We start from the raw sequence: 9,507 nt of genomic DNA on the forward strand, positions 1-9,507 counted from the left end.
CCCTTCGACATACTGTGTCAGGAAACCCTCCTGTACACATTGGACACAAACTGTTCCATCCGATGTACTAGAGTTATAGCATTTCCAGTCAATGTTGGGGCAGTTAAAGTCCCTCCTAATGACCACACTTTTTCCTTTCACTCTTACCTAGAGTTGTTTCACCAATCTTCTCTTTCACATCCGTGGAACTCTGCGGAGGCCTATAAAAAACTCCCAGCAGTGTGACCTCTCCTCTCCTGTTTCTAACCTCAGCCCACACTACCTCAGTAGATGAGTCCTCGTCAGAAGTTCTTTCAGCCACCGTTATACTGTCCTTGACTAACAAGGCCACATCTTTTACCACCTTCCCTGTTCTTAATGAAAGATCTAAACCCTAGAACCTGCAACTTCCATTCCTCACCCTGCTCTATCCATGTCTCCGAAATGGCCACAACATTGAAATTCAGGTACCTATCCATGCTGCAAGCTCACCTACTTTATTTCGGATACTTCTGGCGTTGAAGTAGAACACTTCAAACCAGCTTGCTGTCTGCCAGCACATTCCTGTGAATGTGAAATCCTGTCCATGCTCTCCCTACTCTCATCCTCCTGTGTACTGGAACTACACCTCAGGTTCCCACCCCCCTGCTGAGCTTATTTAAACCCATCCGAATAGCTCCAGCAAATTTCCCACCCAGGATATTAGTACTCCTCTGATTCAAGTGAAGACCATCCTGTTTGTAGAGGTCTTACCTTCCCCAGAATGAACGTCAATTATCCATGTACCTTAAACCCTCCCTCCTGCACCATCCCTGCAGCCATGTGTTCAGCTGATATCTCTCCCTATTCCTTGCTGCGTTATCATGTGGCATGGGTAACAAACCAGAAATAACAGCTCTTTTTGTTTTAGCTCTCAGCTTCCACCCTAGCTCCCTGAAATCCTACTTTCCATCCCTATTCCTCTTTCTACCTATGTCGTTGGTACCTATGTGGACCACAATTTGGGGCTGGTCACCCTTTCCCTCAGGGCCCCAAAGACACAATTCAAGACATTTATCTAAATTGCCACTCCATGGCCCAATAGCCCAACTGATAAAGATCCCTTTGTACTCCTAGATATCTCTCTTCACTGTACACTGTTCCACCAATGTTGGTGTCATTCATAAACTTACTAATAATGCTTCTTATCTTATCTTCCAGATCATTTATCTAAACAAGAAATCAATCATATTGTCTAACAATGAGAATGGTGGATTTCTTTAAAGATGTTTATAGATTCCATTCATGAAGTTTTAGCTTGGTCTATCTGTATTGTATCTGGACTGTCTGAAAGATTACTCTGACAGCATTAACAATTATTATTGATTGAATTAGTGCATTTGAGTATCATGTGGGATGGTTTGGGTAGGGTTGCCTACAGCACACTCACTGGGCTCGTAACTCAACATTCTGGAGTGTCTGGATTCAAAACCCACCATGGCAGCTTGTGGAAAGTTTGATTAATTATTAAAAAGTAATATACAAATGAAATCCATTCTCGGTGTTTGTGAATATGGCATATATCATTGATTGCTGTTCTTTTAAAGAAAAAATCTGGTTCGCTTTTGCCACTTAGGGAGGAAAATCAGCCATCCTTATCTGGTCTAACCTACGTGTAACTCCGAACCTTGGCAAAGTAGCTTATATGCTGTCTGAAATGGCTGTGCAGGTTATTCAAGTCAAGGGAAACTAGGAACAAGCAACAAATAACAAACAAAAACAGAAACAAAAACTTAGCAGGTCTGGCAGCAACTGTGGAGAGAAATCAGAGTTAACATTTCAGGTCCAGTCACTCTTCCTCAGAAATTATGCCAGACGTACTGAGCTTTACCAATAAATTCTGTTTTTGTTTCTCATTTACAGCATCTGCAGTTCTTTCAGTTTTTGTTTTGATGAGCACCAAATGTTGCCCTGTCAGAAATGCTCAGATTTCTTATTTGCTTTTGATTATAATTACCTGTATCATTTTCAAATCCCAGATCCACAATTTTGTTTTGTTCACAAGCATTAACTAATTTTTGCTATTTCCAGAATTCTCTTATAAACAACCTTATCATTGATTTAATTATTTATCTTAGAGCTTACATGGACTACTGTATGGTAATGGACAGACGTCATCTGATGATCCTTGGCCACTTGCTTCTGCTCGAAAACAAAGAAGGAAAATGAAGAGATAAATATTTATTCCCATTTACATCTGGTTCTGTCACGTCAAATGTTAAAATGCAAAATTGTAGATATGCAAATAACCTGAACAAACCTAGATGGCTATTAAGTGTTTAATCACAAGCCCTATGCATACACAGGATATGCTCCGCTGAGGGGAAGCATGACAAACACTTGAAAGTGTTGAGGGATGCCCTCATCAGAACAGGATTAGATGCTCAACTCATCGATTGCTAGTTCCAACATGTCACAACAAGAAACTGTCATTGCCTCCTCAGGAGACACACAGAATACAACCGATAAGGTACCTTTAATCGTCTAGTACTTCCCAGGAACAGACAGACTAGGCCATGTTCTTCATAGCCTTCAACACTTTATTGGTGAGGATGAGCACTTCACCAAGATCTTCCCTACACCTCCACTTCTTGCCTTTGAACAACCATCAAACCTTAAACAGACCATTGTTCGCAGCAAACTGCCCAGCCTTCAGGACAACATTGACCACAACACCACACAACCCTACCATGGCAACCTCTGCAAGACATGGCAGATCATCGACATGGATACTATCATTACATGTGGGGACACCACCACCACGTGCCTAGGAGGTACTCATGTGACTTGGCTAACGTTATCTATTTCATACCCTACATGTAAGGACGCTCCTAGGCATGTTACATTGGCGAGACCGGACATACGCTATGACAGCAAATGATCCCACAACAATTATCAGACAGGGACGTTCTGTCACAATGAGGGAGTATTTCAGTGGTCTGGATCAGCCTCAGATCTTCGGGTGAATGACCTCCAAGGCTGGCTTCAGGATATGCAACAACGCAGAGTGCCTGAGGCTGAGCAGAGGCTGATAGCCAAGTTCGGTACCCATGAGGATGGCCTCAACTGGGGCCTTGGGTTCATGTCACACTACAGGTGACCCCACTACTCTATACACTCTCTCTCAAACACACACTCAGACACATACACACACACACAAACACACTCTCTCTCTCTTTTTCTCTCTCTCACACACACACACACTCACACTCTCTCAGAGGCATATACTCCCACACACTCACACAAACTTCGTCTCAAGCACACACACACGCACATACACACTCTCTCTCTCTCAAGAACACACACACACTCTCTCTCCCACACACACATATGCACACGCACACGGACACGCACACAATCACACACACACACACTCTCTTCTCTCTCACTCACATATAATAAATCTATGGGATGAAATTGCATTTGCACATTTGAATTTGCAGGTAAATTCTATTTTGTTCAAAAATAATCTGTAATCTGTAGACAGTCGGTCAATAAGGCATTACATAAATTTCTACTTTGGAAATAAAACCAGTCTGGTTCCAGGATAGATATGAAAAATGGCCTCACACCTAAAATGCATTATCTGACCTAAGGTGTTACCTTTATTCTGATAAAACCTGGAGTTATCTTTGGGGCAGGGATTTACATATTAATCAATCGAACCAGCACCTCCATTCTAATTGATTAAAGCCTTCGAGGTTTATTTAAAACATTTGCATAAGTTATATGACCCTGTGATCTTTTACTATAAATTCTGTGTCTGATGTATTCCCTGAGGAAGGAGCGAGGACTCTGAAACTTTGCGGTTTGAAATAAACCTGTTGGACCACAATCCAGTGTCATGAGACTTTTAACTTTGTCCACCCCAATCTGACACCGGCACCTTCACATCATAAATCTTATGATCAGGTCATAAGAAGTAAAACTAAGTGAAATTTCAAGAAAAATTGGGAGGGCAAAAGGAAGTTTGGGAATGTTGACTATGTAAGAAATGGGTGGCCAATAGAAAATGAAATAGCTGAGCCTTTATCGAGAACAAAAGCATCACTGGAAATCTTTGAAAGAAAAGGAAGATTTACATTTATACAGGAAGGGTGGTAGAGTCAGCCCTGTTCCATAGTGCTGTTTGCCAATGAATGCAGTGGATATGGATAATAAATCTTTTGCCTGTCTAGAATAAAATGAAAACATAAATGCAGAATTACCTGAGAACTACTATTTAAGTTAGTTTAGATCGAAAATCAGTAAGTGACTAATTTTTATTCTATTCCTGAAATTCAGCACAGAATAGTAACTGGGGTGGCAAGGTTAATAAACTACTTAAAAACATAAGTAAATATGTAATTGAAGAAAATAATTAAGTTGTTCCTTTGAGCACATAAAAACAGCAGGACAGGTGTCACAGTTGCGGTATGTATGATCTCCTGAATGTCAGTAAGATTGGGGCAAACATGTTTGTGGTAAATGTATGAAGAACAAGCAACAACCACCTGATGAAGGAGCAGTGCTCCAAAAGCTAGTGCTTCCAAATAAACCTGTTGGACTATAATCTGGTGTTGTGTGATTTTTTTTAACTTTGTACACCCCAGTCCAACACCTGCATCTCCAAATAATTCACACAATGTGTCTTTTCTGAATGATGCTCAAGTTCTGTTCTATCAAATGGCTAATTGTATCTCTCTCCTTCCCTAAACATTGAGTTTACAGTTGTAAACTTCTAATCTGCAAGAATCATTCCAGAATATACAGAATTTTGAAAGGTGATGACTAATACACGCACCACTATCTTTATAACTGCCTTTCACACTTTGGTCTATACCTTTCCTGGTATACCATTGGCAAACCCAAACAATTACTATTAAGCAAGCACTTTAAGCCCTCATCTGGGGCCTGGATTTGATCAAAGATAGGCAGAAGAGAAGCAAGATCATAATTTGAAACACATCTATTAAACCACATGGCTGTCCCAACTACAAAATTGCACAAAGATCGGAGGGCATTAAATTCTGTCCCATGTCTCAAATTTGTTAAGAACAAGGCTTATCATCACCTCTATAGGCAACCAGCAGTGGGCATTTGAAAGACAGATTTGATATCACCAACATCCCCAAAAGAAATAAATATACAGGAATCTGTTAAATAGTGGGACAGACAGGCAAGATATCATGTAAATACTTGATACTATGAATTAGCAAATCAAAAAATGCAGCCACTCAGTTTCAACATTAGCCATTGTAGCTTTAAATCTCAGCCAAAATGTTTGGAGTCCATAATCTCCTAATGCAAGAGTGTACGATCTGAACTGAGCTGACTGATCTTTGACCACACACGTTTAACTAGCTAATTGTTAATTTACCCTGTTTCTTCTTTGGAGGAGCTTGAAGAACAAATCTTTGTGAAAGTCTTTCGTCCCCAGGCCGCCGAGTATCAGGTCTTATAGCTGTTAATAAAAAGATGATAGAAGTTATTGGGTTAACAAAATAATTGTAACAACACATGTATAATAAGTTTGATCCTGATCTTTGTCTGGTGATATAATTAGCAATATTTGCCCTGCAGACAAAAATCAAATTCCTTTTGATAGCAGGTAGTCTGACATTATATTTGAACATACAGTTTGTGTTAGATAGATTAATTACTGAACTTAGTGCACAATTCTAGAGCCTATTCATCTTCCTGCATCCTCAGTGTACCAGCATTATTCTGGCGCACTCTTTCCCTGAATGCTGGAATGGTAAGAAGTGTTTAGTTCCCTAATTCAACCTTCTTCGGAATAGAATAGAATAGAATCCCTACAGTGTGGAATAGGCCATTTAGCCCAACAAGTCCACACCAACTCTCTGAAGAGCATACACCCAGAATCACTCCCCTACCTTATTCCTGTAACCCTGTATTTCTCATGGCCAATCCACCTAACCTGCACATCCCTGGACAATGTAGCATAGCCAATCCACCCAACCTGCACATCTTTGGACTGTGGCAGGCAACTCACAGAGACATGAGGAAATTGTGCAAATTCCACAAAGACAGTCACCTGAGGTTGGAATTGAATCTGGGTCCCTGGTGCTGTGGGGCTGCAGTGCTAACCACTATGTCACCCTGTGCAATTTGTAAGTCTATAAAATCCAAATTTTGCATCCTATGTCAATTACTTTTGAAACCACAAATATATCTGTATGGTATTTTTTTTTCTTTAGAGCATAGGAGACTGAGGGGGAATCTTATAGAAGTGTATAAGATCATAAGATTTAAAATCACACAACACTAGATTATAGTCCAACAGGTTTAATTGGAAGCACACTAGCTTTCAGAGTGCCGCTTCTTCATCAGGTGGTTGTGGACTGAGTACATTCACTCTACCTACAACCACGTGATGAAGGAGCAGTGCTCCGAAAGCTAGTGTGCTTCCAATTAAACCTGTTGGACTACAACCTAGTGTTATGTGATTTTTAACCTTTTACACCATGGTCCAACACCAGCATCTCTAAATCAAGATCATAAGAGGCATGGATAGAGTGAATGCACTCAGTCTTTTACCCAGGGTTGGGGAATCAAGGACTAGAGGGCATTAGTTTCAGGTTAGAGAAGAAAGAATAAAAAGGGGCCTGAGGGGCAACATTTTTACACAGAGGATAGTACACACGTGGAATAAGCTGCCATGGTAGAAAAGGTTGAGGCAGGTACATTAACAACATTTAAAAGGCATTTGGACAAATACATGATCGGAAAAAATTGGAAGGATATGGGCCAAGTGCAGGGAAATGGGGTTAAGCGTGGTGTTTTGTTTGGCATGGAACAGCGTGGGCCAAAGGACCTGTCTCCATGCTGTAGGACTCTATGGCTCTATGATTCTATGGCATTGGTTGTATGGCAGAGCTGGTGATGCACTGGTAATGTCACTAAGCAAGCTAGAGGCTCAGGCTAATCTTCTGAGGATGTGGTTTCAAATTCTATTATGGTAACAGATGAAATGTTACCTCAATTAATGAATTTTGAACAGAAAATTAGTTTTAGGACCCATTGTTGTAAAAATCCCTTCTAATTCATTAATGTCCTTTGGGGAGGAAATCTCAATATATGCAGCTTCTAGTACAAACATGTGCACCAGACCTTGCCCCTAACAATTCCAATTTGCCTCAGTTAGGTGGGCAGCACGGTCGCTCAGTGGTTAGGGACTTGGGTTTGATTCTAGCCTCAGGTGACTGTGTGGAGATTACACTTTCTCCCCGTGTCTGCACGGGTTTTCTCCGGGTGCTTCGGTTTCCTTCCACAATCCAAAGATGTGTAGGTCAGGTGAACTGGTTGTACTAAATTGCCCAGGGTGTTCAGTGATGTATAGGTTATGTGCATTAGTCAGGGGTAAATATAGGGTAGGGGAATGGGTCTGGGTGAGTTACTCTTCAGTGGGTTGGTGTGGATTTGTTTGGCCAAAGTGCCTGCTTCCACACTGTAAGGGTTCTATGATTCAGGTTTATGCAATAGATGTTGTGCACATGTGGTATCACATCTAATGTTGGACTTGGTGCTGTAAGTTTTGCAATCATGGGCATGTTGGGTATGGTCAGTTCATTGTGAACAGCTGAAAGAAGATGCCAGTTTAGGATTGCCGATCAAGCTGTCAGTGTGCACACTCACATGTACTAGAAGTAAGTTATACTCACACACCATCAGACCTGAAGGTTCATGTACACACACTGCCCCTGTTTCAATTCAACAAATTCATTGACTGCCACTCACTGGTTCATGTCTCAGGGTATTGCTTAATCAATCAGAATAAACCTGCCTGATTTCAAATTAAAACAGAGTTTGACAGTTAACAGTGGCCATTAATTGATGAAAAGCTTTTCCCAAAGTGTCGATTTTCCTGCTCCTTGGATGCTGCCTGACCTGCTTTGCTTTTCCAGCATCCCACTCTCGACCCTAATCTCCAGCATCTGCAGTTCTCACTTTTGCCTAGTTGCCATTAACTGCTGTATTCCCCACAGCACTCGTTCTACCAATCACAGTCCACTTACTAACCAGCCAGTATGTTCCTCTCATACAGTAGAAATATCATTTTTCTTTTATAACAGCATTTCAGCAAATTGTCCTGAGGAGTACAAGGTGAAAGACTTTGACAAAATAAATTATCTTTTATCAATACACAAGAAACTGAATATGTGACTGAGCACTAATTGAATGATCAGTTTAAAACCAAAATAGTTCATTAATACCTTTAATTGAAGGGACAGTACCTTCATTGGAGACATAAAGTGAAGTGATTTTGTTGCCAGTATGATATGGTCTGAATGCTTCACTACGTTAGCTCACATACCACAGGGGTAGGATTCTTGTTGAAACAGATGCCTTGACACTTATTAACAACACTATTTACAGTGATTTGCGCATTGTCTTGGGTTCTGTTATTGCTGAATAATACTGTTACATATAATTTCCTTATTGATTGAACACACTGCACAGACTCCATTGCACTGTGCAGGGAATGACTGAAAGTGAAGTTCTTTATGCAGGAGCTTCATATGCTTGTCATGTAATTGCCTTTGAGGTACATTGACATGCTCTGGGATTGATGCTCTGCTCTATTTCCTTTTTAAAGAATGAGAATTTTTTTTAATTCACCCGTGGGTTCTGGACATTGCTGGCTGACCAGCATTTTATTGCTAGTCCATGGTTACCCTTGAGAAAGTAATGGTGAGCTGTGTTCTTGAACAGCTGCAGTCCATATGCTGTAAGTTAAACATGTCCAAGGATGCAAATCGAAACATTATCTCCATAAATAAATTTAATGCCGTGGCAGATGTATGACAAGATCAAATTGAGACATTGAATCAAACAGTTTTGAGAAGATTTGTAGCTCAGGTTGAGGTTTTGGATGTAAATTTACTCGCTCAGCTGGAAGGTTTGTTTTCAGATGTTTCGTCACCAAGCTAGGTGAGCTCCAAATGAAGCACTGGTGGTGTAGCCCACTTTTTATTTATATGTTTGAGTTTTCTTGGGTTGGTGATGTCATTTCCTGTGGTGACATCATTTCCTATGGTGATGTCGTTTCTTGTTCTTTTTCTCAGGGGTTGGTAAATAGGATCCAAGTCATTTGTTTGTTGATAGAGTTCCGGTTGGAATGCCATGCTTCTAGGAATTCTCGTGCAAGTCTCTGTTTAGTTTGTCCTAAGATGGATGTTTGTTCCAGTCAAAGTGGTGTCCTTCCTCATCCGTATGTGAGGACACTAGTGAGAGTGGGTCATGTCATTTTGTAGGAGAAAGTGAGGACTGCAGATGCTGGAGATTAGAGCTTAAAAATGTGTTGCTGGAAAAGTGCAGCAGGTCAGGCAGCATCCAAGGATCAGGAGAATCGACGTTTCGGGCATAAGCCCTTCTTCAGGAATGAGGAGGGTGTGCCAAGCAGGCGAAAATAAAAGATAGGGAGGAGGGACTTGGGGGAGGGGCGTTGAGAATGCGATAGGTGGAAGGAGGTTAAGGTGAGGGTGA

General features: G+C 41.0%; 1 long non-coding RNA gene across 1 annotated transcript in view; it reads right to left on the bottom strand.

Moving 5' to 3' along the window:
- The window catches only part of LOC122550371, a 9,335-nt gene extending 3,873 nt beyond the window's left edge, over nt 1–5,462 (bottom strand). The window contains exons 1-2 of the long non-coding RNA XR_006311830.1: nt 5,378–5,462; nt 2,104–2,160 (exon numbers count right to left, since the gene is read on the bottom strand). This is a non-coding gene — a long non-coding RNA (uncharacterized LOC122550371). The remainder of the gene's footprint in view (nt 1–2,103; nt 2,161–5,377) is intronic.
- Nucleotides 5,463–9,507: the final 4,045 nt, after the last annotated feature.

This window comes from Chiloscyllium plagiosum, chromosome 5, assembly GCF_004010195.1.
Source record: "Chiloscyllium plagiosum isolate BGI_BamShark_2017 chromosome 5, ASM401019v2, whole genome shotgun sequence".
In the NCBI taxonomy this organism is placed as follows: domain Eukaryota; kingdom Metazoa; phylum Chordata; class Chondrichthyes; order Orectolobiformes; family Hemiscylliidae; genus Chiloscyllium; species Chiloscyllium plagiosum.